The sequence below is a fragment of the Podarcis tiliguerta genome, assembly GCF_965153285.1.
Source record: "Podarcis tiliguerta genome assembly, chromosome: 16".
NCBI lineage: Eukaryota > Metazoa > Chordata > Lepidosauria > Squamata > Lacertidae > Podarcis > Podarcis tiliguerta.
Genome location: NC_139549.1, coordinates 31,478,039 through 31,504,905, shown reverse-complemented (window position 1 = coordinate 31,504,905; position 26,867 = coordinate 31,478,039). Strand labels below are relative to the sequence as shown.

General features: G+C 47.3%; 1 protein-coding gene across 22 annotated transcripts in view; it reads left to right on the top strand.

The window, feature by feature from the left end:
• Positions 1-26,867, top strand: part of ARVCF (ARVCF delta catenin family member) — a 595,583-nt gene that overhangs the window by 236,309 nt on the left and 332,407 nt on the right. For 15 of the 22 annotated variants that reach the window (XM_083418211.1, XM_083418185.1, XM_083418195.1 and 12 more), the window contains exons 3-4: positions 4,116-4,196; positions 25,118-25,216. The gene's annotated coding sequence lies outside the window, so the exon portion shown is untranslated. The remainder of the gene's footprint in view (positions 1-4,115; positions 4,197-25,117; positions 25,217-26,867) is intronic. The other 7 variants (XM_083418215.1, XM_083418189.1, XM_083418192.1 and 4 more) reach the window with 1 other exon arrangement.

Genomic DNA, 26,867 nt, shown 5'->3' with positions numbered 1-26,867 from the left:
CGCCCCCCCAGAGTCCTTTATTGGACTACCCTTAGCTGTGGGGGGAGGCGATGGCGCTTCCTCCCCCCTTCACATACACTTAACCCTCCCTTACCAATGCCTAGCCGCCAATGCTGAGGAGTTGTGACAAGTTGCTACGAGGTAGGCGAAAAACAAATTGGCTGGAGCCAATTTGCCAATTGGAAAAAAATCCTACCAGGCCCCTTGCGGTGACCAACCGAAGTCCTTAGCAATGTCAAGGAGCCTGCCTAAAGGGAGGGAGGGTGGGAAACTGAATCAGCTGGCTGGCGTGGTGAAAAGAGGGGGAGCCTCGGCCGCGCCGGCCCTAAATAGGGCAGGCCATGCCCCCCCATCCAGCCAATTGGCTGGCTGGCTGGCTGGATGACGCGGCCGAGGATTCCCCTGATCTCGCGGGGTGGCTGTGAAGCCCGCAACCCCACCTCCTCCCAAGCTCGGAAGTGGCTTTGTTGAAAACCGCAGAAGGGGAAAGTGCTTCTTGTGCTCAGGTTCTGCTTGCATGCTTACCACAGGCATCTGGCTGGCAGCTGTGAAAACAGAGGCTGCTGAAGAAGATGGGCCATTCTCAGCCTTCTCTTCTCAAGGCTAAACAAACCCAACTCCCTCCATCATCTCTAATGCAGCCCTGTTTCCTAATACTTTAGCATCCCCTTATCTTTTCTTCTGCCATTTCAACCTTCTTTCTTTGGCGATCACTCGTAGCCAAGTAAGATTGTCTTCCATAAACACAGTTTTAACAGTGGGTCCGTAAGTGACCGTGGAGGCCAATTCTGGATCCACACGTCCTTCTGAAGTTAAAAATGGAAAGAAGACGAAGAAGAGTTTGGATTTGATATCTCGCTTTATCACTACCCGAAGGAGTCTCAAAGCGGCTAGCATTCTCCTTTTCCTTCCTCCCCCCCAACAAACACTCTGTGAGGTAAGTGAGGTTGGGAGACTTCAGAGAAGTGTGACTGGCCCAAGGTCACCCAGCAGCTGCATGTGGAGGAGCGGAGATGTGAACCCGGTTCACCAGATTACGAGTCTACCGCTCTTAACCACTACACCACACTGGCTCTCATAGGAAGTAATGCTGGTGGTCAACAAAAGAGGTTTAAAGACTCTCTCAAGGCAAATCTAAAAAAATGTAGTATAAACACTGACAACTGGAAAACACTGGCCTGCGAGCGCTCCAACTGAAACGTGGACCACTTATAAACGCCAACTCTTCGAAAGATTCCATCAATGGTGTCTCTGAAAAATATTACACATCACCTGGGAAGACAGGCGAACTAATGCCAGTGTACTAGAAGAAGCAAAGATCACCAGTGTTAGATGCCTGATTATCGTCTTCCAAAGCAACTATTCTGAACTTAAAAATGGAAAGCGTGATGCTGGTGGTTAACGAAAGAGGTTCAAAGACTCTCTCAAGGCAAATCTTTAAAAAGTAGTATAAACACCAATAACCGGGAAACACTGACCTGCAAGCGCTCCAAATGGAGAACAGCCTTTACCAAAGGTGTCATGGGCTTTGAAGATTCTTGAACTCAGGATGAAACGTGCTAAGAGGAAGGCACGTTTGGCAAACCCTCACCGTGATCAACTCCCGCCTGGAAACCTATGTCCCCAATGTGCCATTTTGATGCCCCACCTTTGGCTGCAATGATATCATTGCCACCTAGAAGAGAAGAAAAGTTTTGGATTTGATATCCCGCTTTATCACTACCCTAAGGAGTCTCAAAGCGGCTAACAATCTTCTTTCCCTTCCTCCCCCACAATAAACACTCTGTGAGGTGAGTGAGGCTGAGAGACTTCAGAGAAGTGTGACTGGCCCAAGGTCACTCAGCAGCTGCATGTGGAGGAGCGGGGAATCAAACCTGGTTCACCAGATTACAAGTCTTCCACTCTTAACCACTACACCACACCTACAATTCCCTTTCTAGGGACCTTTTCGATAAACCTTTTGATGTTGGTGAAACCACAAAGACTGTGGTTATCAAAAGCAAAGGTTGTGTGTATCGAAGGGAGAAGAGAGGGGAGAGGAAAGGAAGAATGCCCCCCTGATTCAGAGGCTGACTAGTGTATTAAACGTTGGTGTTTATATAGTGATTTTGAGAATACACATAGGCTGTTGCGATGGGTAGAAGGACCGGAAAGATGAACGGAATCAAAAGGAACATTAAGTGAATCTGAAGGCTAATGAGATTTCCCTCCAAACTTGTTCCAACATCAGAGAACTCCATTCTTTGCTGTAGAAGGAAATTATGCGGAGACATTTCAGAGAGGTTCCTAGCAGAAGAGACAGTTTGATTGCTGGACATGTTCCTCAGCCAGGGCATCAAGATCGTTTAGCCTTTTCATTGGCAATATGTGTCAATTATACCTTTCCCTTAAATTCTGAGAAGGCTCTTTTTCACTTCGTTTGTCGGCTCCCCTCCGATGATGTGCTGGGAAACTAGAGTAGTTCAGGGGGAAAGTTACACTCAGTGCTGACTGACAAAGCACTCATTACGGCTCTATTAGGCATTGCCCAAGGGTGGCTTGTGGCCTGGGCTTCTTCATTAAGAAACCGCCCCAGACTCTGCAACCTGAGCCAATGATGCAGACATGGCAAGGTGGATCGGCTGAGTGAAGTGTTCTAACTTGAGATTGATTTGCAAGTGTTCTATGTTAGTTTTCTTTTGCTGGATTTCCACCGGGATCAGCCTTGCCAAGGCCTAGCGATGATCAGTTTGCAGTGATGCGGAGGTGGGCTTTTTCACTGGTGTCGCTACTGTTATGGAAAGCTCTCCCTGCCAAAATACAAGAGAATGCACATCTGTATTGGCATTCTGCCAGCTTTCGAAAGCACACCTGCTTGTATCGGCATTCCCTTAATCTCTTGACCTGAGCATCCTGTTTTAATTGCTGTGTTGTTCTAATGGACCTGTTTCATTGCATATTTTGAACGACAGATGTTTACAGCCGTACCTCAGAAGTCGAACGGAATCCGTTCCGGAAGTCCGTTTGACTTCCAAAACATTAGGAAAGCAAGGTGTGGCTTCCGATTGGCTGCAGGAAGCTCCTGCAGCCAATCGGAAGCTGTGGAATCTGAGCCAGACGTTTGGGTTCCAAAGAACGTTCACAAACTGGAACACTCAGTTCTGGGCTTATGGTGTTCAGGAGCCAAAACATTCGACTCGCAAGGCGTTCCAGAACCAAGTTACGAGTGTATTTTTTAATGCCTGAGTAACCGATTTTTATGCTTGTAAATAACTTAGAAGTCTATTTTGGCATTGGCCAGTGTATATATATAGAGAGAGAGGGGGGGGGAAATAAATGGCTAGTTTGTTTACATGCTCACACACTCCTCTCCTGGGTAAGCAAGGAACATTAGCAGAAGGACACATTCTAGATAAAGGTAAAGGTACCCCTGCCCGTACGGGCCAGTCTTGCCAGACTCTAGGGTTGTGCGCCCATCTCACTCAAGAGGCTGGGGGCCAGCGCTGTCCGGAGACACTTCCGGGTCACGTGGCCAGCATGAGAAAGCCGCATCTGGCGAGCCAGCGCAGCACACGGAAACGCCGTTTACCTTCCCGCCAGTAAGCAGTCCCTATTTATCTACTTGCACCCGGGGGTGCTTTCGAACTGCAAGGTTGGCAGGTGCTGGGACTGAGCAACGGGAGCGCACCCCGCCGTGGCGATTCGAACCGCCGACCTTTCGATCGGCAAGCCCTAGGCGCGGAGGCTTTTACCCACAGCGCCACCCACGTCCCTATTCTAGGCAGGCATAAATAATCAAGGAATGTACCAAGCAGGGCTGGTGAAAGGTGTGACCCCCGAGAGTCCAAAGGGTCAAATAGACAGACCTGGAGGGCAACATTTGGCCTCCGTGCCTGACGCTCCCTACCCTGGACCACACTGGTTCTTAACCTGTGAGAAATCTCCTCAGCATCCAGGATGGGCACAGTGAAAGAAATCCTTTGTTCTATCTCTCCCACGCAGCGTTGTGGTTTTGTTTTGTTTTTCCGTGAAAGTTATGCTAAAAGCTTAGGATCTTCTATTGTGGAACTTTTGTAAACATATTCATTCCCTTTGCGTTGTTGTGTTATTGAAGGTGTCTTTCTTTTCCTTGACAGTTTTCATCAAGCTAGGAATTCCCTGGGCTTAATATCAAGCAGGAGGATCCAGCTATAAGGAGAAGAGCCTTCAGAAAAGAGGTATTGAATTCCTGCACTTGATTCCATTCTCTGTTCCTCCTGTGATGCTCTGTTCCTTTGCTATTACATAAAAAAAGTCCTTGCTGCTTCCTGTGTTCTGGTTAATTCTTGCTGTAATTAATTGGATTCCCCATTTGCTGCTAATCATCAGCCTGACGTGTGCGGTGTATGTTGCTGCAGCCGATTCTCCATTGTGAATGGAAGTCTGGGATGGGCTGAGATGGGAGGGCAGAGCCTGAGAGCTTTGAGATATAATGTCAGAAACTTGACTTTTCCAGCAGGACTGGAAATTCGCTGCTAAGTCTGCTGGGTGGCTGTGAAATGCAACAAGGCAAAACGAGCTTTTTGCTAACAAAATTAGCATTCCAAAGTATTAGTCCAGCTTCACTTTTCCGTGCCATTCGTGGGGAAGGGCTGTCTGTTGCTCAGTGATAGAACGTCTACCTGTAACGCTGGAGAGTAATCGTCTTCTCTCCTTGGTGATCACTTGTAGCCGAGTAAGATTGTCTTCCGTAAACACAGTTTTAAAAGGGAGTCTGTAAGTGACTGTGGAGGCCAATTCTGGATCCGCACGTCCTTCCACAGTGGGGACAGAGGTTTACGGTCGGGAGTTGATCACCGTGAGGGTTTGCCAAGCGTGCCTTCCTCTTAGCACCTTTCTCCCTTGTGTATTGAGTCCGAGTGTCTTCAAAGCCCATGACACCTTTGGTAAAGGCTGTTCTCCATTTGGAGCGCTTGCAGGTCAGTGTTTCCCGGTTATTGGTGTTTATACTACTTTTTAAAGATTTGCTTTGAGAGAGTCTTTGAACCTCTTTCGTTAACCACCAGCATCGAGCTTTCCATTTTTAAGTTCAGAATAGAGTAGTTGCTTTGGAAGACGATCATCAGGCATCTAACACTGGTGATCTTTGCTTCTTCTAGTACACTGGCATTAGTTCGCCTGTCTTCCCAGGTGACCTGTAATATTTTTCGGAGACACCGTTGATGGAATCTTTCGAGGAGTTGGAGATGCCGTTTCTAAGTGGTCCAGGTTTCACAAGCATACAATAGTAGAATAGCTTTGTAGACAAGCGTTTGGGTTTCCCTGGGAATGTCCCGGTCCTCAAACACTCAGGCAATGTTGAGCTGGGTGGACCAGGGATTTGACCCAGCGTAATGAAGCTTCCCATATGTTCACCTGTCTACACCATCACCTGCAGGGCTGGCCCACTCATGAGGCCTCTCCCCATATGGATCAACCCAGACCCTGTGGTCATCCTCTAAGGCCCTTTGTTGTGTGCCCCTTCCACAAGAGGTCTGGATGGTGGCAACACGAGAACAGGCCTTTTCTGTGGTGGCTCCCTACTTTTAGAATGTTCTGTCCAAGGAAGCTTGCCTGGTGCCTTCATTACATATCTTCAGGCGCCAGGCAAAAACATCCCTCTTCTTACAGGCCTTTGGCTAATTAAACAATCTGTGACCTTTTAGGGACGCGGGTGGCGCTGTGGGTTAAACCACAGAGCCTAGGACTTGCCAATCAGAAGGTCGGCGGTTCGAATCCCCATGATGGGGTGAGCTCCCATTGCTCGGTCCCTGCTCCTGCCAACCTAGCACTTCAAAAGCACGTCAAAGTGCAAGTAGATAAATAGGTACTGCTCCGGCGGGAAGGTAAACAGCATTTCTGTGCGCTGCACTGGCTCACCAGAAGTGGCTTAGTCCTGCTGGCCACATGACCTGGAAGCTGTATTCCGGCTCCCTCGGCCAATAAAGCGAGAGAAGTGCCGCAACCCCAGAGTCGGCCACGACTGGACCTAATGGTCAAGGGTCCCATTACCTTTATGACCTTTTAAGCTGCTTTGGGGGGGAGGGGTTATTGTTTTTGTTTGTTATTATGTTATTAAACCCCCCTGTGATCTGAAGGGCAGTTTAAAAATTTAATAAATAATAATACTGAATTAAATGTGCTCAGTCTGCTTTTGACAAGGGACACTGTGGCTGAATAGTGACTTTTTTATTAAGCCCTTGCAGAGAATCTAATGCAAAGCTAGTTCTTATTTATTTCCCTAAAAGTGTGTGTGTGTGTGTGTGTGTGTGTGTGTGTTGCTCTCTACATCACATTTTGTGTGCAGGTGGATTTAGTCCTTATTTCAGCAGCTTTCAGTCATTTATTTCTGATTTCCGGAAATAGTTTCTTTTGCTTCTCAAAACAACCCAAATCAAATTTTGTACGTCAGTGCTACTAAGCTCTTCCCATTGTTGCCACTGAATGTCTCTGACTTGGCACCAAAGTTGGCAAGGATCTGCCATCTACACAAATGTTTATTTTAAATTAGACTTTGCCTGTCCTCATCCTTGGAATTCTACCTTGCAAAGTTTCTTCATATTTTGCCCCTTCCTACTCCCCTCCCTCTCCAATCCTTTAATCTCATTTCATTTCTTTGTTGCTTTGCTTTAATGGGCATTTCTGTTCTCATAAATAGAAATGTTCAATGGTATTGTTCTGCAATTCAATACAGTTGTGTTTTTCGACTGGAGAGTTTTGTATCAAAAGGGTGGGTACTGCTTTATGCTGCTCCTGCATAGGATAAAAGGATGGAGTTCATTTTGTCCTAAGCACTTTGATCCTGTTGTGTACAACTTTCTGGTTTATGTAGACTTCTGTTTAAAGAAAAAACAAGTTTTTCATTACGGCTAAAAGCTATTCATGTTTTGAACAGTCTGGGATCTGGGGTTTAAGAGTGAGAGATATTTATTTTTAAATGTTTTATGAGGTTAGATATTAAAAAAAACCTATAAAATATTTCTTTTCCTATTTCTAAGCAATAAGCAACAACAGAGTAGTTGTCTCTGGTTTAAAAAAAAAAAAGAGAAAAGGTAAAGGACCCCTGGATGGTTAAGTCCAGTCAAAGGCGACTGTGGGGTTGTGGCGTTCATCTTGCTTTCAGGCCGAGGGAGCCGGTGTTTGTCCACAGACAGCTTTCCAGGTCATGTGGCCAGCAGGACTGAATACCTTAAGACGCAACAGAACACCATGATGAAAACCAGAGCGCACGGAAACGCCGTTTACCTTCCTGTCACAGTGGTACCTATTTATCTACTTGCACTGGTGTGCTTTCGAACTGCTAGGTTGGCAGGAGCTGGGACAGAGCAATGGGAGCTCACTCTGTTACGGGGATTTGAACCGCTGACCTTCAGATCGGCAAGCCCAAGATGCTCAGTGGTTTAGAGCACAGCACCACCTGCCTCCCAGTAGTTGTCTCTGGTATCCCCCTCTTAAAGGGAGGAATGTGGAAACCAGTCTTCCTAGACAATCTATAGTAGCTTTTACCAACCTGGTACTCTCTGGATGTTTAGGACTACAACATACCTGTTAGCTGCCCTGGGAAAAAAACAGAACAACCCATTTTTGTGTGTGAGAGTATAGCAGCCATTTTGGGTGCTTTGTTCTGTCACAATTTTAGGCTGAGATCTTGTACAAAAACGTGGTTTTTTCCAGGTCCACGATCTCACACAGTGCCCCAAAATGCGTATTTTTGGGTGCCATGCCCCCCAAGAAACATTTTTCCAGATCTGTGATCTCATGTGGGTCATGAGACTCAGGCAGGATTTCAGATCCAGAAGATGGTGTCTCAGATTTGGGCTGCATCATGTTTGCAGATATGCTACAATTCCTGTTAAATCCTGTCTGAAAAAAAAATGGCAAAAAAGGCATATATCTTTAGAGACAATATGGAGAATGCCCATATTGCCCAGAGAATGTACAAAATGCTATTAGGGCCTGTTGAGGATTATGCATATTGAGTGGGAAATGTGCACAGTTCCTTCTTCATGGAAAGATAATGTGCACAGTTTCTATGCGGCCTGGTGAATGTGCACAATGACTGGTTATTATGCACATTAACCACTCAGCTTACATTCCTCTCAAAGAGAAGCGTGTGCAAACCTGTTTAGAAAGTCGCCTACAGTACAAAAGCAACGTTTGCATTGTGGTGCACACTTTTGCTTCTGGCCCTCCTAACCACTGGAATGCGGCCCCCAAATGGTTACTCAGAAGGAAATGTGGCCCCTGAGCTGGAAAAGGTTCCCAAATCCTGGACTAGAGCAAATGGTGTGCTCTCTTGATATTGGCGGACTCCAGCTCCCACCAGCCCCAGCGAGCTTGGCCAATGGTGAGGGATGATGGGAGTTGTGGTCCATCAGCCTTTGGCGGCACACCTTGATTAGAGTGCCACCATCCCTGAGCCTGTATCTTGTGCTCTCTGCTCACTTCCGGAGCTGCAGGTGAATGCTGACTGCAGCAACCCCGAAATAGAGCTCGTTTGTATGCATGGAGCCTCATAAAGCCTTTTTCTGGCTGCACAAATGTCTCTGGCGTAACAGGCGTAGGCTGCAAAGCTATTTTGGGCTTCTCTTGAGCACCTGCTGTGCTTTGCTTCACGGCAGGTGTGGGGCATTTTCCTAGCCTAGAGTCATCATAGCCTGTTGTCTCAGTCAGCCTGGTTCTTTGGACCAGAATTGCAATGATCCGCTCTGAGTTCAGAGATGTTTTCCATGTACTGTGCTGGTCCCGAGGGTTAACCGTGCAGTGAGGTCCGAGTCCAGTCCAAGGTCGAGGGTGCGGTATGAAGGCTGTCCATCAAAGCTGAAGCTGGGTCCAAGGCGGGGAGTCGGGTGAGGTCAGGAACTCTGGCAGAAGAGCAGGACAGGGTGCAGGCAGGAACAGGCTAGCAACAACGTTGCTCCCACAACCTGGGACTGGGGCTGACTGGCTTTTATCTGCCCCGAGGCATAGGGCAGCCCTGATCCTCTGGTGACTCGCCTCTCCTGGCCTGGAGGCGAGCACTCCTCCTGCATGAACTTAGTTCCCTCCGCCTCTCTGCCCTGAGCCTCTGAAGCTCAGGAGAGGCTGGAGGGTTACCAGACCCAGAGGCAACCTCAGCTTCCTCTAACAGGGCTGAGAGTGGAGCACCTGCAGGCAATGGGTCCTCCATCACCTCAGGAGCCAGAGCAGACTCAGCTGGTGCCTGCACCTGAGGATCCAGCACAGGTGAGAACCCTTCAGGCTCAGGCCCCAGCCCTGGCTCAGCTGGTTCTGGAGGCGGGGAATCCTGTGCAGGCTGGGATTCCTCAGGTTCAGCCTCCGAGTCCGAATCCCAGGCCATCACATGTACCTAGGAAATGTAGGAAGCTGCACCTTATATTGGGTCAGACCATTCAGGGGTGGAGGAAGGGGGGTGCGGTGGGTGCAGCCCGCCCCAGGTGTCACCGCTGAGGGGTGTGTGTCAAAAGGATGGGCAGCACTCACCGTAGGGCCTGCAGCGTGCCCGAGCCATGCGTCTCTCCTGGGAGAGACATCGTGGCTTGGGCGCACGTTGACTCTCCCAAACAGTCCACCCGCTGCCTCCCCCCCCAGCTGTAGGGCAGCTGAATGGGAGGAGACAGGCAGACTCTGGAGGCCCCATGGTGTGCGACGCCCCTATGGGCGCCTCGCCCCGCCCTCACCCCGCCCCAGGTGCCCTCGCAGCTTCCTCCGCCGCTGAGACCATTGGGCCCATCAAGCTTAGTGTTGCCAATTCTGACATTCCCCAGTGAAAATAGGGACATCCTATTCAATAATAATAATAATAATAATAATAATAATAATAATAATACTTTTTATACCCCACCATCTGACTGGGTTGCCCCAGCCATTCTGGGTGGCTTCCAACATATATAAAAACATAATAAAACATTAAACATTTTAAAAAACCTTCCCTATACAGGGCTGCCTGCAGATGTCTTCTAAAGGTTGTGCAGTTACCTATCTCCTTGGCTCGAGGGTCGCATAACTCCATACCCTCCAGCATTTCTCCAGTGGAAATAGGGCCATCCTAAGAGAAAGCGGAACATTCCGGGATCAAATCAGAAACTGGGGTGGCTTCTGTAAATCTGGGCCTAAAACAGGGACACTCAGAGGGTTTCAGGCAGGGAATCTCTCCCAGTTGTACCTGGAGATGCCGGGGATTGAACTTGGGCCCTTCGGCATGCCAAGCAGATATCCTACCACTGAGCTACTTCTCTCCCTCAGGGGCTGTAGCTTTGTTGTTGTTGTTTAGTTGGTTAGTTGTGTCCGACTCTTTGTGACCCCATGGACCAGAGCATGCCAGGCACTCCTCTCTTCCACTGCCTCCTGCAGTTTGGTCAGACTCATGCTGGTAGTTTCGAGAACACTGTCCAGCCATCTCGTCCTCTGTCGTCCCCTTCTCCTTGTGCCCTCCATCTTTCCCAACATCAGGGTCTTTTCCAGGACATCTTCTCTTCTCATGAGGTGGTCAAAGTATTGGAGCCTCAACTTCAGGATCTGTCCTTCCAGTGAGCACTCAGGCTGATTTCCTTCAGAATGGAGAGGTTTGATCTTCTTGCAGTCCATGGGCCTCTCAAGAGTCTCCTCCAGCACCATAATTCAAAAGCATCAATTCTTCGGCAGTCAGCCTTCTTTATGGTCCAGCTCTCACTTCCATACATCACTACTGGGAAAACCATAGCTTTAACTATATGGACCTTTGTCAGCAAGGTGATGTCTCTGCTTTGTGAGATGCTGTCTAGGTTTGTCATTGCTTTTCTCCCAAGAAGCAGGCGTCTTTTCATTTTGTGACTGCTGTCTCGGCTGTAGCTTTAGCTTCACTTAAATACCTGCCCCGCCATAAGGAGGCAGCAGAATGTTGGGGCTGGGCTTGGAAGAGCGCATGATGAGCCTAAGCCAAGACTGCTTGGTTTCTCCCACCCTAGAGTCGCGAAGTTAATTGGTGGCTCTCGAGATTCCGCTGCCGATGCTCCTAGTCAGGCGGCGACGCTCTGAAGCGGGAGGCAACAAAGACAGTTCTGTTTGGCAGCCTTGCCCGAGACATTTCCGTGCCAGAATCCATCACTTGGGACGATGGGCCTCTGTGAGAGTCGTCATTAAAATGTATCTGTTTTCCCTTGCCTTTGAATGAAGAGACTGATTATTCCCGACATCCAGCGAGACCCGGTGCATTTGCTTCTCGCAGATATTGCTTATTTGTGCTCTGAGATGGGTTGCCTTGCTTTTTCTTGCATTAGAGAGGACTTTCCCCCCGGAGTTTCTCCCCGCTCCAAGGGCAGGAGACTGATATCCAAAGTCTGAGGCTAGAATTGATGGATTTCAATCGATATGGAAGTGAACCTTCTTGAGGTTTGTGTATAATGTTTCCAGGTGGGAGCAGGAAGGGGAGGAGGAAGAATAAAGTCCCGTTTTCAATGGCTGCGTTTGGATTATCATATAATGCAGAGATGAGGAACCTCCAGTCAGGGGGTTGTGGCAGTGGCGTAGCGTGGGGGGTGCGGGGGGGCTGGCTGCACCGGGCGCAACATCTGGGGGGGGGGGTGCTCGCACTCATAGCTCTCTGCCCCTACCTGGCTCACTCACTCTCTCTCACTGCAGTGCTGGCTGTGCGAATCCGATCCGAGCCAGGTCGGGTCGCCGCCCACTGTGGAGGGGAGGGTGCCAGGCATGCGGTGCGGAGAGAGAGCGAGGGACTATCTGGGGGAGGGACAGTGCAGGGGGGGGCGCAAATTACTTGCCTTTCCCCGGGTGCTGACAACCCACGCTACGCCACTGGGTGGGGGACAAACACAGCACTCGAGACTGCTTTTTCTGGCCGCACCCATCACTAGTCCTGTTTCATGCCCCACTTTGCTGTTTTTGCCTGGCTGGAATGTGTCGCTGAACTCTAATATAGTCATACCTCATGTTACGTCCGATTCATGTTATGTTCTTTCAGGTTACATCCCGTGGCGACCTGGAAGTAGCGTAAAGGGTTACTTCCATGTTTCACTGCTCGCGCATGCGCAGAAGCACAAAATGACATCACACGCATGCACAGAAGTGGCGAATCGCAACCCATGAGTGTGCAGACGCTCCGCTGCGGGTTGCACTCTTTTCATTTTGCGATCAGGCCTCCGGAACGGATCCCGTTCACAACCAGAGGTACCACTGTAATGCCTCATTCTTGCCTGAATGGAGGACAAAGGTCTGTGTTTATGTGTGTGGAAACTACCCTACTGAACAAATTGGGGGGGGGGGTTTGCTCTGCCCACATTTGCTGTTCTGTCCACTTTGGCCCCCTTTGGTATCTGGCCCCCAGAATGCTGATTAGGAAGGTATGTGGCCCTTGAGCTGAAGTTTCCTCACCCCGATATATTGGCTTAATAAGCTGAGATACAAATGAGCCTTTCCTCTTGTGTATGAACTGGGAAACGTTGGATAATGACTGGACATCCATGGCTTCAAATCCTAGCCTGACGTGGTCCAACGGATCAGCCATTAAGGGAAACCATAGAGACCTGAAGACTTCCTGGCATGATCCTCATCTGACAGCTGTACTTTTCCTAGTTCAGACTCCACTGACTGTGGGTCATCTGGAAGGGAGGTGAATGGGGCCCTTGGATTCAGGACACCGCATCTTCTGGAAGCTGTAGGGGGCCACAGTGTCTGCCCCCAGCTCTCAAGGTACAATTTTAAATTCCACCAGTTTCCTCTATGCCTGAGGGCATTGTGGGAAATGATAGTTCGCAGCTGCCTGCCATCACTACCTGGTATGCCTGGGGACAAGTCCACCAGTGTAGGAGGACTCCTGCTAGAATTGATTCTGCAAAGGGGCTCTTCAAACCTGGAGCCAATCCCTGCCTGGCCTGTTACCCAATATCTGATCCCGCTGCAATTTGGTGGGGAAAGTATCTGTTCCTCAGGGCTGTAGGGCCATAGCTGTCAACGTTTCCTTTTTTAGGATTTCCCTTAAAAAAAGGGAAAGTTGACAGCTATGTGTAGGGCTCCAGAACAGGGTTTCCCAAATGGGTCTCCAGCTGTTGTTGGACTACAAATCCCATCATCCCTGACTGTTAGTCCTGCTAGCTAGGCACAATGGGAGTTGTAGTCCAACAATAGCTGGGGATCCAAGTTTGGGAAACTCTGATCTCGAAAGAAGGAACTGAATGTTGAAACTGGACACTGGGAAGATTCAGGATGGACGAATCTTCACACAGTGCATGGTTAACCTATGACATTTGCTGTCACAAGATGTAATGATGGTCACCAGCTTGGATGGCTTTAGAACAGTATCAGATAGATTCATGGAGGACAAGGCTCTCAGCGGCTACTACCCTTGACAGCTGCCATTTATGATTACAGTCGTACCTCAGAAGTTGAATGCCTTGCGAGTCGAATGTTTTGGCTCCCAAACAATCCGGAAGTGATTGTTCCAATTTGTGAATCTTCTTTGGATCCTGAATGTCCATTGCGGCTTCTGATTGGCTGCCATTTATGATTACAGTCGTACCTCAGAAGTTGAATGCCTTGCGAGTCGAATGTTTTGGCTCCCAAACAATCCAGAAGTGATTGTTCCAATTTGTGAATGTTCTTTGGATCCTGAATGTCCATTGCAGCTTCTGATTGGCTGCAGGAGCTTCCTGTAGCCAATCAGAGGCTGCGTCTTGGTTCCCGAATGCTTTGAAAGTCGAACGGACTTCCGGAATGGATTCCTTTTGACTTCCGAAGTACAACTGTTTTTATTTCAACAATTTGCATCCCGCTTAATCACAGCCATCTCTAAGTGGTGTGCATGAAACCCAATACAATAAGGTTAAAAATGAGTTGGAATTATAAAATCAGAATTCAGTTAAGGAGTCTTCAGGAAATGTCAGACATTCAGCAGCGAAGGGGCCTGTTGGACTTCAACTGGGAGGAAGTCGAACAAACTGGATCCACAGGACTGAAAACACTGGAATAGAAGCCGTGAATTGTAAGCCATGGGAGGACCACTAACAATTATTCCCCCAAAGACATCAGGGATCAGAATGCAAATAATCAAGTCATCCCTGAATTATCCTGGACCCAAGCTGTGAAAGGCTTTGTAAATTAACGCAAGAATTTCGAACCTGGCCTGGTAGCATATGCACAGCCAGTGCAAGCATTTGAATAAATTCTGCCTCCAGTCTTAGATGCAGGAAGCCTCTGAATACCAGTTGCTGTGAATCACTAGTGGGCGAGATTGCTGTTGCACCCAGGTCCTGCTGGTGGGTTTTGAAGAAGCAACTTGTTGGCCGCTCTGAGAACACGATGTTGGACCAGATGGGCCACAGGCCTGATCCAGCAGGGCTCCTCACTGGTTCTCATAAGAGTAGGCAGTTGGAGGATGGATGGCAGCTAACAGATTGAGGTTGAATCCTGACAAGACAGAAGTACTGTTTTTGGGGGACAGGAGGCGGGCAGGTGTGGAGGATTCCCTCATCCTGAATGGGGTAACTGTGCCCCTGAAGGACCAGGTGCGCAGCCTGGGAATCATTCTGGACTCACAGCTGTCCATGGAGGCACAGGTCAATTCTGTATCCAGGGCAGCTGTCTACCAGCTCCATCTGGTACGCAGGCTGAGTCCCTATCTGCCTGCGGACAGTGGTGCATGCTCTGGTTATCTCCTGCTTGGACTACCGCAATGTGCTCTACGTGGGGCTACCTTTGAAGGTGACCCAGAAACTACAACTAATCCAGAATGCGGCAGCTAGATTGGTGACTGGGAGCGGCCGCCGAGACCATATAACACCAGTCTTGAAAGACCTACATTGGCTCCCAGTACGTTTCTGAGCACAATTCAAAGTGTTTGTGCTGATCTTTAAAGCCCTAAACGGCCTCGGTCCAGTATATCTGAAAGAGTGCCTCCACCCCCATCATTCTACCTGGACACTGAGGTCCAGCACCGAGGGCCTTCTGGCGGTTCCCTCACTGTGAGAAGCCAAGGGAACCAGGCAGAGGGCCTTCTCGATAGTGGCGCCCGCCCTGTGGAACGCCCTCCCACCAGATGTCAAAGAGAACAACAACTACCAAACTACTATGTTTGATATATTACAGTATTTTAATATTTTTTTGGAAGCTGCCCAGAGTGGCTGGGGAAGCCCAGCCAGATGGGCAGGGTTTAAATAATAATAATAATAATAATAATAATAATAATAATAATAATAATAATAATAATAATTATTATTATTGGATAGTTTGCAGAGAGGAGGAACTGCATGAATAATGTGTGCATTTCTGTCTAAGCCCTTGAGAAATCCCATGCAATAAGCTTGTTTTGAATTCCATACAATACTTTATTCTTTCTCTCTCGCAGTAAGAATTTGTTCACAGCAGAAAGGGGGGGGGGGGAAACACAACCCCTAAACCAATAACCCACCACATGACAGATATTAATTGTTTGATTCAGGCATATCCATTTTGCTTTAATGCGTTTATTCGTGTTACTCCCTCAAAGCGGGAATGAACGTTGTTCTCATAAATCCAGAGAGACAGAAAGAGAAAAAAACATGCCCCGAAGTCGTACAAACATTTTTTGGGGTTGCAGAAATAGAGCTACACAGCGGTGTGTTTGCATGTGTCTATTGTTTTTTTTAAAACCGCCCGAAAATGAAATAAACAGACCCGCAAAAGCTTTCCTCCACACTCCAATCTCTAGACCTAATTAGCTCTCTGCAATATGGCACCTTCCCAAACATAAAGGCAGAGAAGTCTCCCAATAGCCTGAAATCAAATTATTTGACTGGGCTAATTGACATGTAAAACAACCAATCCCTCTGCCTCTTTTTGCTCATCCAGCCAGCGGCAGATCTTCCCCATGAATTCAAATCCATCTCAGTGATTAATCACATGGCTAGACGGTGCGTTTTAGATCGGAGCATTAAGTCTCTCTGTGTTCTCAGTGTCTGTGCAATACTATTTATAGCATCAATTAACTCCTCATCTTTGGAATATGCCGTTTGACACATCTGTTACAGAGCCCACACAGATACTCGGCTGTGTGCACAAACTCCCTATTGTTCCCATCAGGGCTTTGTTACGGGCGGGACCCACCCAGCCATTGACATTGGGATTGTTTTCTTTCCTCTACTGAAGCCTCAGGGCTCAATTCTATAATCGGAGTACAGAGAATCAAGAAATCATTGCCATAGCCTTCTAACTTGCCATCAAGGCCCAAACCGATAATCTCTGAAGTTAATCCAAAGTCACTCATTCATAACTACATTGGATTGCTTAGCTTGGGAAGCAGTTCAGAAATTCAGTGTGCCTGGTTCTGGGTGTCACATTGAGGAACTACTTTGGGGCCCTCCAGACAAGCATTTGCCTTGTTTTGCTTGCACAAGACTTAAACTGAGGTTAGACTGCGTTGGGGGTATCACTGAGGACCTGTTTTGATTTGTTTGTGGAGTGGTTAGATGTCAATGAGCATTCATCCTGCACATGTCCCTGTTTGCTTGCACTGTGTTTCTTTGTTCTTCCACGAATCATTTGTTCACCTCACACTTTTCACTGCATTTTGCTGCTGCTTCCCAAACTGCGTTAAATAAGTTGGAGTTTGTGCTGGTCCCGGGAGCTAACTGAGAGGCGAGGTCCGAGTCCAGTCCAAGGTTGATGGTGCAGTATAGAGGCTGTCCGTCAAAGCTGAAGCTGGGTCCAAGGCAGGGAGTCGGGTGAGGTCAGGAACTCTGGCAGAAGAGCAGGACAGGGTGCAGGCAGGAACAGGCTAGCAACAACGTTGCTCCCGCAACCTGGGACTGGGGCTGACTGGCTTTTATCTGCCCTGAGGCATATGGCAGCCCCGATCCTCTGGTGACTCGCCTCTCCTGGCCTGGAGGCGAGCACTCCTCTTGCATGAACTTAGTTCCCTCCGCCTCTCTGCCCTGAGCCTCTGCAGCTCAGGAGAGGCTGGAGGGTTACCGGACCCAGAGGCAACCTCAGCTTTCTCTGACGGGGCTGAGAGTGGAGCACCTGCAGGCAATGGGTCCTCCATCACCTTAGGAGCCAGAGCAGACTCAGATGGTGCCTGCACCTGAGGATCCAGCACAGGTGAGGACCCTTCATGCTCAGGCCCCAGCCCCGGCTCAGCTGGTTCTGGAGGCGGGGACTCCTGTGCAGGCTGGGATTCCTCAGGTTCAGCCTCCGAGTCCGAATCCCAGACCATCACAGAGTTCTTGTTATTAAATATACCAGGAAAAAAGCACACCAAGAACTCAGGCCAATACAAGTTTCAGTAGTGGTAGTGGTCCCAACTTGTAAATTAATAGTCAATTGTAACAAAAACTAATCCATTCAAAAGAACTTACTGATTTCTGATCCCTAATTGGATATACATATCCTTATGAGTTTGAGTTTGTAATCTCTATTTGAGTCTGTAATCCTTGTCAGAATACATACTTTTGAATGGATTAGAGTTTGTTACAATTGACTATTAATTTGCAAGTTGGGACCACTCCCACAAACTGCGACATGTCTTCTTCTTTGTGGCTCTAGGGCAGGCATCCCCAAACTCGGCCCTCCAGCTGCTTTGGGACTACAATTCCCATCATCCCTGACCCCTGGTCCTGTTAGCTAGGGATGATGGGAGTTGTAGTCCCAAAACAGCTGGAGGACCAAGTTTGGGGATGCCTACTCTAGGGTCGCAAGAGCACTTTAATGCACTTGTGCAGGCCTAAATCTACAGGTTGTGCTTGAATCGCTCCATCAAAAGAATGACAGCTCAGAGGCACCCATTGACAAACTGCTGTCTGTCTATCGGAGAGCCACCTGGGTGGTGAGACGTCTGGATGCTATGAGCTATGGGAGATGGCTGGAAGAGTTGAGTACGCCTAACCTGGGGACGAAAAGGTGCAAGGGAGTCACAGCCATTGTCTTCAGCTGTCTTTTGGGGACTTTTTAGTTTCAAGAAAAGTTGAGTAAGAGGTGACACAATAGAAGCTTATGAAATTATGCATTGCCTGGAGGAAGTAGAAGGAGAAAAGTTTTTCTCCCTCTCTCAACTCACTAGAACTTGTGGACCTTCAATGAAGCTGAATGTTGGGAGATTTAGAAGAGGTGAAAGAAAGGACAATGGGATGATGGGAGTTGTAGTTGAACAACATAGAGAGAAGCAAAGGTTCCCTAGCCCTGATCTAGACTGAGAGAAAGAGTTATGTATAACTCAACAGCTTGCACACTTCAATTTTTAAAATACAGTGGTGCCCCGCAAGACGAATGCCTCGGAAGACGAAAAACTCGCAAGACGAAAGAGTTTTCCGTTTTCTGAGTTGCTTCGCAAGACGGATTTCCCTATGGGCTTGCTTCGCAAGATGAAACGTCTTGCGCCTTTTTTTTAAAACCGCCAATGCATTCCTATGGGAAACCGTCAATACACATTGGTGCTTCGCAAGACGAAAAAACTCGTAGAACGAAAAAACTCGCAGAACGAATTAATTTCGTCTTGCGGGGCACCACTGTAAAAATGGTCAAGCTAATAAAAGCATGGTGCTATTGACCCTAAATGTGGTACCCTAAGACTGAAGAGGCAGGATCCAGTTTGGATGGACACTATAACCGAACCATACCTATTGGTTTCTAAAATTCATGTTAGTTTGTTAGTTTGTGTGTGAAGAATCCATATAACAAAGGGGGGAAAGATGCAGTGTAGGAATTAACTTGCTAAATAAGAGCCATGAGTGGTCAGAATAAAAAAGTGAAGCCTATTTCTGTATGGTTCTGATTTGTGGAATACAGTCGTACCTTGGAAGTCGAACAGAATCCATTCTGGAAGTCCGTTTGACTTCCAAAATGTATGGAAACAGAAGCGCGGCTTCTGATTGGCTGCAGGAAGCTTCTGTAGCCAATCGGAAGCCGTGGAAGCCCCGTTGGACATTCAGCTTCCAAAAATATTTCGCAAACTAGAACACTAACGCTTGCAGCATTCGGGAGCCAAAACGTTTGAGAACTAAGCTGTTCAAAAACCAAGGTACTCTACTGCTCTCTTATAAATGTGTCTAGTTGGCTTAAAGGTTTCCTCACTTTGTTATTTGGTTTCAATATTAACAGAGTGGGTATATCCCCCAGTTCCAGTGAAGAAATTTTGTTTTTGTTAGATTATGATGAGGAGGATATGATTTATATAATTGTTTTCGATTCTGATTCCAAATTTCAGTTATGCACCGATCTTCCGATCCAGTTATTTGTACTAATTTGGCTCTGTTTTCTTTTACAATATGCTTTGGGGTGGTGTTGATTAATAAAATAAAACATTTTTTTTTTTAAAAAAAGGATGCGCTTTCCCAGAAAATAATAGACCACTGAGCAGTAATAATAATGATGGTGACGAACAAACAGCACTGAATTAGCTTAATTGTGTTCTGTTTGTTTGTTTAATAGAGAATGACAAAATTAGGGAACAAATGCATTTTCGCAGATGCGGAGTGCCTTTAATTTTCAGCAGAGCCCTTGAAACATTGTCTTCAGCCTTATTTCAAAATAAGAAGAAAAAATAATAATTACATTTGGATTAGGCGAGAGCCCCAGCACCCTAGCTGAGAGAGCTAGTCTGGTGACTATGAAGCGAAGGATATTGGCATGTTGACAGCGCTGAACTGATGGGGAGAGGATTAATGGGGAGCTGGGCCTGATTTATACTTATTTCATGCAGCTCAGAAATGGAGACAAGGAAAACTAGTGATTTTTTTGGTTCTTTTCTTTCGCTGGCGGCAGGAGGGAAAGTCTCTAAATGGCGTGTTGTAAATACCAGGGACTTCAAAATACAGTGGTACCTCTGGTTACGAACTTAATTTGTTCTGGAGGTCCGTTCTTAACCTGAAACCGTTTTTAACCTGAGGCACCATTTTAACTAATGGGGCCTCCCACTGCCGCACGATTTCTGTTCTCATCCTGAGGTAAAGTTCTTAACCTGAGGTACTACTTCAGGGTTAGCAGAGTCTGTAACCCGAAGTGTTTGTAACCCGAGGTACCACTGTACGATGCTGGAGGTTACAACCGTCTTAGAAAGTGGCCTTTGTTAGCCTCGTGGCGCCCCCCCCCCCCACGTTTGGGCTGCCACTTTCATCAGTCTGAGGCAAAATGGGCACCAGGTTGGCAAAGGGGAGGAGTTGGAGGGTTCCAAACCGGAAAGGGAAGGGTGTGCAGGATGAAACCCAGAAGTGTGGCTGCCCTAGAGGAACCTGTGGGGCCAATGTCACCTCGCCCACCCCCGCCAGATGATGTGGCAATGCTGTACTCAGACTTGGAGGACTCAGTGTGGCGAGAAACTCCCCTCATTTCATCTCGGCAGGAGACAAATCCTTTCCTCCTCACCAGGAGGAAAGAATTGTCTATCCTCTGCTTGATGATATTCCTCATTTGCTGACTTCTTCTGTGCTAATCTGTCAAAACTTGTAAGCCTCCTTATCGCTTCATTCACTTGCTAGAGCAAGGGGGTGTCCGTCAGTTCCTCAGAGCACCGTGACATCACTACCGCTCTGAAAAAGACAACCCTGGGCTTAGATTGCCTGTGTTAATCTCCACAACCCTGCTGGCTTTTAATACATGTATAAAACTGTGATACCCATTAGATTTGTGGAAGAGATGCAAGCACATGCCTGAAATTTAGGTTTGCCTAACTGAAGTGAATCGAACCACTCTGCTTTGTTTGATTTGACTGGGAATCTGGTTTGATTTCCAATGCTGATGTTGCTGGTCTGCTAGTACAGATAAGTATCTCAGGGCCCCCCTTAGGCTTAAATCAGATACAATTGATTTCTGTCAAGTGGGGGTGGGGCATAATGGTGTCTGGGTTCAGAAATGCTTGTGCATGCTGATTGGGTGTATCTGTCTATTGTTGTTGTTGTTTAGTCATTCAGTTGTGTCCAACTCTTCATGACCCCATGGTCCAGAGTGCACCAGGCACTCTTGTCTTCCACTGCTTCCAGCAGTTTGGTCAAACTCATGCTGGTAGCTTCGAGAACACTGTCCAACCATCTCGTCCTCTGTCGTCCCTTCTCCTTGTGCCCTCCATCTTTCCCAACATCAGGGTCTTTTCCAGGGAGTCTTCTCTTCTCATGAGGTGGTCAAAGTATTGGAGCCTCAGCTTCAGGATCTGTCCTTCCAGTGAGCACTCAGGGCTGATTTCCTTAAGAATGGAGAGGTTTGATCTTCTTGCAGTCCATGGGACTCTCAAGAGTCTTCTCCAGCACCAGAATTCAAAAGCATAATTCAAAATCTGTCCATATCTGCATGCAATTCAATGTGTAAATGTGCATGAAGTTCAGCGAGGGAGAGGAGTTCGTGCGCAGTTCCTTGGTCCTGAACAAAGAATCTAAAGAATGTGGGAGTTTGGGGGGTATTTTTATATTGTGAACCGCCCTGTGATCTTTGGATGACAGCCAATATAGACATTTAATAAATCATTATAATAGTGTCAGGCTTTCGCCTCGTTTCTGCAGCAAGTCTGAGGAAGTTCCAGATGCTGTAGGAAACTGATAAGTCACTTGTCAGTTTCACCCACACAGTGAAGATGCTTCTCTTAGGAAAGAGGGTGTCAGTTTCACCACTGTTCTTGGTAGCCATTGTGCAAGGAATCACTAGATGAAGCACAATCAGTGCTGAAAATGAGAGCGATACAGCAAGCTTCCAGCACTACTGTGCACAAAATACATAGGATGACGGCGACATGGAGTTCCCTGTGTAGAGCAATTGATTGTTCAACCGCTCTGGGAATTGTAGCTCTGTGAGACTGGTGGTGGTCTCCTAACAATTCTCAGCGCCCTTAACAAACTGCAGATCCTAGGTTTCTTTGGTGGATGCTGTGACTATTCAAAGTAGGTAAGGTAAGGTAAAGGACTCCTGGACAGTTAAATCCAATCAAAGGCAACTATGAGGTTGTGGTGCTCATCTTGCTTTCAGGCCGAGGGAACCAGTGTTTGTCCACAGACAGCTTTCCGGGTCATGTGGCCAGCATGACTAAACCGCTTCTGGCACAATGGGACACCGTGATGGAAACCAGAGCACACAGAAATGCTGTTTACCTTCCTGTCGCAGCTGTACCTATTGATCTACTTGCACTGGTGTGCTTTCAAACTGCAGGTTGGCAGGAGCTAGGAAAGAGAAACGGGAGCTCACCCCGTTGTGGGGATTTGAACCGCCAACCTTCTGATCAGCAAGCACAAGAGGCTCAGTGGTTTAGACCACAGCACCACCCGCGTCCTTATTCAAAGTAGGATCATGGTGCTATCAGTATTGTGGCCAAAGAAATTTCCTTCAATTGGAGAATTCCCAACAACAATGGAACCATCCACACCTCCAGAAAGGGGGTGTTCCAAGCTGGGACACCACCATCACTATGCTAAAGCCCCTTGGGTCTTCCTTTCCTCCATCTCGGGCTCCCTAGATTGACACTCTGTCAAGGTTCTTTCCATCTCATAGTCAGATTGCTTACACTCAGCTGAAAGCCACAAGACAAGAGGTCTTTGACCCTTGCCAGGCACCAGATTAACTGTACCTGGGGAGGCAGGAGGGGAAACAGTGTGAAGAGGAAAGGAGCTAAGGCGGGGGACGTTCTGCTCCCTTGTAGGGTCTGGGTGGAGTTGGGATGAAGAGACTTGGGGTGCTATATACTGTCTGGGGCTGAATGTTATGACACCAAACCACCTGCATCTTTTCTGGAGAATGTCTGAAGAATGCCGAGTGGAAATGGGGGTGACTTGGTGGATATGTTGGAAGATTCAGGAGGGATGAAAGAAAGCAGCTTATAGTTGAATGATGAAACTCGCTCCCACTTGCAGGCAGTGATGCCCACCAACCTAAAAAGGTAAAGGTAGACCCCTGACAGTTAAGTCCAGTTGCGAACGACTCTGGGGTTGCGGTGCTCATCTTGCTTTATTGGCCGAGGGAGCCGGCGTACAGCTTCCGGATCATGTGGCCAGCATGACTAAGCCGCTTCTGGCGAACCAGAGCAGCACACGGAAACACCGTTTACTTTCCCGCTGGAGTGGTACCTATTTATCTACTTGCACTCTGACGTGCTTTCGAACTGCTAGGTTGGCAGGAGCTGGGACCGAGCAACGGGAGCTCACCCCGTTGCGGAGATTCGAACCCCCGACCTTCTGATCAGCAAGTCCTAGGCTCTGTGGTTTAACCCACAGCGCCACCCGCGTCCCTCAACCTAAAAGGTAAAGGTAAAGGGACCCCTGACTATTAGGTCCAGTCGTGACTGACTCTGGAGTTGCGGCGCTCATCTTGCTTTATTGGCTTTAAAACCTAGATGGCTTTAAAAGAGAATCAGCCAAATTCATGGAGGAGAATGGCTACTAGTCACAATGGCTATGCTCTGACTTCACAGTTGAAAGCAGCAATGCTTCTGAATACTAGTTGCTGGAAACTACAGGAGGGGAGAGTCCTCTAGTGCTCGAATCCCGCTTGTGGGTTTGCCACAAGCATCTGGTTGGCCATTGTGAGAATGGGTTGTTGGTCGAGAGGGACCATTGGCCTGAATCAGTGGGTCTCCCCTTCTGTTCTGCATAAGAGAGGCGTGCTTTGCACATCTCCATATTGCCGGTTTGTTTGGCATACGTGACTTTTTGTGAATTATCACTCTGCTATTTTGTTCTTGGAACGTGAGTTTTATTAAGCTAATTGTTAATTTAAAAACACTGTGGGACTCCCAGTTTTCTTAGCATTGTGAATATTAAATTCCAGCTCATGGAATCACCGAGGGCTCGGTCGAGGCTGCCTAATTTCTAAAATCAGCAGTTGTAATCTCATGTTGAAGTGTTATTCTTCCCTGTCCTTTTTTTCTCCCCCTGCTGAGGCACAACTTTCATTGACCTACCCATACAGTTGAAGCTTTAAATAATTCCAGAATTCCTTCTGAAAGGAATGTCTAGTTAGGGAGCATTTCTTTTTCTGGATGGCATTTCCTTTTGCTCTCATTTCCTCCTTGGCTGAGCTCTTTGTTTCACAGGTTGCTTTTCTTTTTCTTTGTGCTGAACAAAACCTCCTAACCAGCCCTATTTTTGTTTCCTCTGACACCAGCACGCTGTGCCTGCCTCTCTTGCGCTTACATTGAAATCACCTTCTTTGTGGGTTGCTTTTCGTTGGCATGGGATGGTGGACAACGAGCCAGATTGGAAGTTGGCCAACCAGAGCTTGGGTAGTTGCGTGGAGGAAGCATCCTGCTCGGGTGAAACGAGGCAAAGCAGATCTCAGGCAGGGTGTATGGTGGGCTGCCAGACTCAGAGCTGTGATGTTGCATCAGCAAGGAACAAACTGACTCTCAGTCCTGTATAGCAGCAGCAACATGTGCATCCTAATTGTCAGCTGAGAAAGGTTCCCCATGTCATGATCCACAGGGATGCCCACTATCAGAGAATTCACCCAAGGGGAGGGCAGAAGATCCTGGTTCTCTAGGCAGGACAGCAAGTCACCATCAGTACCTTGGAGGAACATAATGGTGTGGTTTCAGGACCATGGACAGTGGTCCAGCAGTTGAGACTGAGCATTCAAGTTGTTTCAGCAAAGCCCAGGAGCACCTGGCTGAGTTTTATAGCAGAATTAGGTAGTTACTGACTGGAAGTATGTCTCTAGTCCACATAGTTGTAAGAAAAGAACTTAGGTGTAGCTAGGGATGGACGAATCTGATAATCTTACTTTCTCTTGGTTTCTCATTTTTCCACTCTTTAAGTTCAGTTTCCCACATTTTCTTATCAGTTCGTGATTATTTTTTTAAAGTCTTTATAAAAATTCACAAGCATTTTAGTGTGAATTTCTCCTAATACACACATCTTTGTAGTTGTGCCTAAAATACACACTTTTGCAAAGCAGCTTTCCCTAATACTTTTTGGATCTTAATTTTCTTAAAACATGCATTTTAATGTGTACATTTTGGTATCATGCTATGTGGCTGGAGAACTGCATTGCAAAATTTTGGATCTGTGAATTTTGAAGGATAGTTTTGTGATGGTTCACGAATTTTGGAAAGTGCAAATCAGGTAGGTCCACCTTTTAAATACAATTGGATTTAATTTCTCTCCATCGCTGTGTCTGTCAAAGACTACTCCAGTTACTAACCCATCTAGAACTAACTTTTCTTCTCTCCTCCTCTCTTCTCTTGCAGTTGATTCGGCTTGAGGCCTTCTATGGGTTTACTTTCCTCTAACTTTTAAAGTGCGATGCCCCAGCTTCATTGACACAGAGACGTTCCTAATCTTATTGGGTGTGTATTGCCTGGTTTTCAGTGCATGTCTTCCAAATCTGCATGAGAAATCACATGCCCTTGAATGCTGTTTGATTACTGTGCCATCACATCTAACCTGCTCCATGAGCTATCAATTTCATTGGAAAGAGGATGCTATCTTTGCTCCTTCCTCTTCAAGTGCACAGCTCTACACCCTGCAAAAATATTCTAGGGGTTATACTCAATGCTAGACCTTCTGAGTGTAGACCCATTGAAGTTAATCAACAATTTAAGAAGGGTATTGACAAGCTGGAAATTGTACAGAGGAGGGCAGCCAAGATGAGAAAGGGCCTGGAAACCAAGCCTTATGAGTAACAGTTGAAAGAATTGGGTATGTTTAGCCTGGAGAAGGGAGGACTGAGAAGTGATATGAGAATCACCTTCAAATATCTGAAGGGATGTCACATGGTGGGTGGAGCAAGCTTGTTTTCAGCTGTTTCACAGGGCAGGACCCTAACCAATGGATTCAAATTACAAGAAAGGCGATTCTGAATAAATGTTAGGAACAACGTTCTAATGGCAAGAACCTTCAACAGTGGGATGGGCTACCTGGGAAGGTAGAGGACATTACTTGATTGGAAGTTTTTAAGCTGAGCTTCAATGATCATTTTTCAGGGAATCTTTAGCTATGATTTCTGTATTGCAGGGAGTTGGACTAGTTGACTCTCGGGCTGTCTTCCAACTCAACAATTCTATGACTAACTCAGGCCCTTTAATTTCAGTGGGTATACTCTAAGTAGAACTTAGTTGGATACCACTGCCTGGTCTATTTTCTTGCACTTGTGCACAGCATGGAATAATTGTTAATTTGCTATTCAAATTAAGTCTCTGGTCCTCGTTGCTGACTGAACAAAAATGCTTCACTAACATGCTCCTCTCCCAGAGACTCTCAGGAAGGTTGCATCCTGTAGTGATGGGTAGGGAATAAAAATTATGCAAGATCTGGCTTGTGCATAATCTTTTGACTTTCTGCGGCAAGTGTTCACCTATCACCAGTTTTGTTTATGGGTGGTGTTTTTCAATCCAGTTCCATTTTTACTGCAAACAATGGCAAATTTGCAAATGGCAGCTCGTTTTAACTTCATGAATTGGCACTATAGCTGGATAAAAATTTGGAGATTCAGTTAACTGAGGCTGTAAGGAAGGAATAAGAAGCGCAGTTCGTCCTCAACCCCAACAATTTCTCTCCAACACACACTTTCGTTTTCTCTCACAACTGTCCAGCCCAGGACAACAGATGCTCTCACTTAAGAGTAATAAGGAAGAGATCTTTAATGAGACAGAGAAGACATACATGCACAACGACAGGTGATGCACTCAAGCCAAGCGACAGGAAAGGCGAGGCGAAGCAACAGTCCAAGTCTAAGTAATCCAAGATCAGGGCAAGAAGATCAGAACTGCACAGAAGCAATGGAGTTGTCCCAGTTGGGGTGGCATGCCCACCTGGCAGGCTGTTAAAGACAGGGCTTCAGCAATAGGGTACGGTGAAGCCGAGAGCAGACTCAAGCCTCTTCCCCTTCCTCCCCGTGCGCATGATGGATGATGGGGGGTGAGTTATTCTCGCTCTGCTGGAGCCTTAGGGTCCCCACTCTTCCATGGGGGTTTTTTCGGGGGTGCACCAAGCCCCGGA